We start from the raw sequence: 3,895 nt of genomic DNA on the forward strand, positions 1-3,895 counted from the left end.
CTAACAGCGCGAGCGCTAACCAAAAGATGTTTTACGGAGTGGGTACTAGTTTTTGTTATTTAAAAAAATGTCTTTAATTTCATTGAACACACTTGCACCAGAGAGACCCTGGGTTTCCATACTCAATTCCAAGCAAAGTCGGTTACTATGCAAAGGCTTCACCCGGGGACCGGGGACGTTACCGGACTAGAGGATTAAGACACACCTCCACTTCTGACCCACATGACAGCAAATAGACATCTCTCTTCTCCGTGCCCAAGGGCAGGCGGGCACACTCACACCGACTGAAACAGCCCCCCATGATGTCCACTTCCGGCCAAAGGGGCCCAGAGTCCAGCCCAGTTAGCGACACTCCTGAAAACGCCACAGCACCAAAAGCTCCAGCCCGCCTCACCCACTCCCTCGAGCTCCATCTCTGGTCAGCTGTCCATCCTGATTCTCCCAGCGCCCCACGCTGCCAGAGACCAGGATTTAACGTCACAATGTTCATGTGCCTCACAGTGTGACTTTCTCCAGAAAGATACGCTGCTTTGGGGCAGGAATTGAATCATATTTATCTTTGTATCTCCAGTGCCTGGGAATGCATCAAATATAGCAGCTGCACATTAAATATCAGTGAAATGAACGAATGTAGATGAGAAAAATAATATTTTTCTTTTCAGCACAAAATCCATGAAACACTTGATAACATTTTAACCTGCCACAATCTTCCTCATAAGATTTATTATAAATATCATGATCATAGAGCTCTAATATTAGCATTCTCTAATAATCAGAAGAACAGCTTTTGTAATTAAACAGTAATTAAGTCAATGAAAGCAAAACCAAGAGGTGTGTCTAATTTATTTTACTCTCTGCCACTACAAAATAACTTCCCAATACGTTTAGTCTCCTCCTGACATCAGATAAACGAATCTAGAAAAACTAAGCATTTCACAGAGCTAAGATTAACGGTACTGAGTATAAACTAAAATGAGAAATTAAAATTTCCCATGAACAGCAAGTCTTTCATTCGGTTTAAGCATCAATAACAGCAAAGCGTCCCATTCGATGACCTCGTCATGTTCCGTTTCTGCCACTTCTTTCTTCCTGAACTTCCCCTTCCCTTGGGACATTCCCTCCCAGGTGTATCGGTCCTCAGCAAGACTCTAGGTTTTCTTCTCTTCCCTCTATCCCATCCTGCTCAGTTTCACCACGCACCAGGGTCTGACAAATCACTAGCGTCCCGAAATACCACCGCTTCCTCCCTATCACTCATGGAGGTCAAGGTCAAATCCCATCCACTGGCCTGATTTCCCACGCGCCTCCACTGTACCCTCTACTTACGACACGCAAATCTACTCAAGCTGCCACATAATTCCTGTCACCGGCCCTCATTCCTCCAACACTTTAAGCTTCACATTTACTGGGCACCTTATGCGCCAGGTTAACTAATGAGGTAGTAGTACAGGTAATGTCAAACAACCACCCACCCTTCCTTTGGTCATTCAGCAAATATTTACTACACGCCTACTATACGGCAGATACTACGCTAGACACAGGATACAAAAGCGGACACAGTCTTTGCCCTCATGGAGCTTACAATCTAACAGGATAAGACAGTTATTAAATGATCACTGAATAACTGCATAATTATAAACTAAGATTAATGCAATAAAAAAAAGAGGAAGGCCTTTACTGTGAGATCTAACTTGGAAGAATAAGAGAATGCTTCCCCAAGGACGTAATGTTTCAATTCAGATCTAAAGAGTAGGAATCAACTAAATGAAGAGGAAAAAGATACTTCTCAGCAAAGAGAACAGCCTGTACAGGGGTCCTGGGCAGGAGGCAGCACTGCATATCCAGGGAGAGGATGGCCAGAGAGGTGGGAGACAAGGGGGGCCACATGAAGGTCAAGGCTGCCCAGAGCAGCAGGCTGTCAGGCTGCTGGTCTTTATTCTAACACCAACTGGAGGCCAGTTAGGGGCAAAGAGCAGGGTGATGCAGTATCTTCATGTTAAAGATCATTCTAGCTGCAAAAGTACAAAGGCTAGTGCAGTGGTCCAGGTGAGAGCGGATGCTGTCTGGGATTAAGCAGTGGGAACAGAATGAAGAGGAGGAACATGGGAAATACTTAGGTGATTAAAATATTTAGGTGAAAATATTTGGTGATGGACTGAACACGTAAGAAGTGAGAGATGTGTCACGGGTGACTCCCAGGTTTCTGAAGTTTGAAATGGGAAAAACTGAAGAGGGCTAGAGTTTGTTTTGTTGGAAGAAATGTAAGTTCTTGAGGTCAGTCTTGAAGAACTTCAGAAAAATCCAAGAGAAGTGGCATAGCGCGCTATTCAAAGTGTGGTTGGCAAACTATTTGTTATTGGTTCGTGACAAGGTAAGTATAGAAAATTAGAATAAACGTTTAGAAGCTTTCATTGCAATCTGACAGTAATTTTACATCTGTTGAATCGAATAAAAATTTCTATTTTTAAACCTTTTTTCTAGTAAATTATTTTTATTGTATTTTACAATGGTGCTGATCTGTGATATATTGTAAATTTTAAAATCTCTATAGCATTTGATAAGCAGTGGTCTAGAAGACAACTGACTCAAGACTTAGAAATAGTATATATTAGGAATGTAAATCTGAAAATGATGAGGGTATAGATGGGAAACTGGGCAGTGAATGAACGTGCCAAAAAAAAAAAAATTATAGAGAGAAAAAGACGATTTCAGGACTAAGAACTGAAGAACTTCAACAGCTGACCGTCAGGTGGGAGAGGATGAGCCTGCAAAAGAAACTGAGGAAGTACCAACAAAAAGATGAAGAAAAACTAGAAAAGTTTAATGACACGTAAGCCAAGAAGTAAAGTGTTTCGTAAGAAATGAAAACCTGTCCACTGGATTCTCAACATGGAGATGGGTGGCCGTGGCAGGGGCAGTGTCCAGGGAATGGCGGCTGGAGGTCAAGGAGTACGTCAGAGATGAGGAGGCAGGGACCACTCACTCCATTTAAGAAGTCTGGCATTGAAGGAGTGGAGAGAGATAGGGTGGTAGAAACAGAGCCTTTTTGTGTGTATGTTTTCAAGATGGAAAAGAAATCAGTAAGTTTCAATGTCAACGTGAAGGATCCACAAGAAAAAGGGAGTAAATACACAGGACAGAACACGTTGTTCTGATCCCCAAGGGAGATTAAAAACTCATGTTAACTCTTAAGACTGTCTTTAGGGTCTGCATAAGACACAAAAATTTTGCTACGTTTACTCGGATCCCTTTTTCAAAGCTATATAACCCATAGCACCTTCACCGATAAATGACTTTTCATATAAATCGTTTCTCCAACTCAAGAGAGCCATGATCTAGGATAATGGCTTTAGAGTCAAATACATCTTAACTCGAATATCGCCTCTGCCGTTTTGGACCTGTGAAACGAGGTGAATCCCATTAACTTTTCTTCCTCTGCAAAATGGGCAAAAATAATACAGTACCATCTCCCAGGACTTCCGTGAAGATTAAATGAGATAACTATGTGACATACCTCACCTGGTATGTAATTAACAGCTGCTAGTAAATACCAGAACTTGTGCAGAGGTAAAAGAAAAAGCCACCTTTTTCATTCCTAAGGCTCAGGGATGTCTCTTAGGAAGCACCCGCATCTCTACCGAACTGGGCATTTAGCTTTGTAGAATCCTACGCTCGCTAGACAGGAGCAATTTTGCCGTTGACTATGCCGTTAATTTTATATGAGGCAAAGTTGTTTCACGTGCGATCTGGAAATTCAAAACAATTTACAGAAAACAAACCCCCAAAACCGTTGACCTAGCCACGGATCAACCACTTCTGCCTGACGTCTCGGTGCAGGCGCGGCTCCGGGTGGCTGACATCCTTCCGTGCCCCTCTCACACCTCCGCGTGGCCCG

This window comes from Pteropus vampyrus, unplaced genomic scaffold (assembly GCF_000151845.1).
Source record: "Pteropus vampyrus isolate Shadow unplaced genomic scaffold, Pvam_2.0 Scaffold263, whole genome shotgun sequence".
Lineage (NCBI taxonomy): Eukaryota > Metazoa > Chordata > Mammalia > Chiroptera > Pteropodidae > Pteropus > Pteropus vampyrus.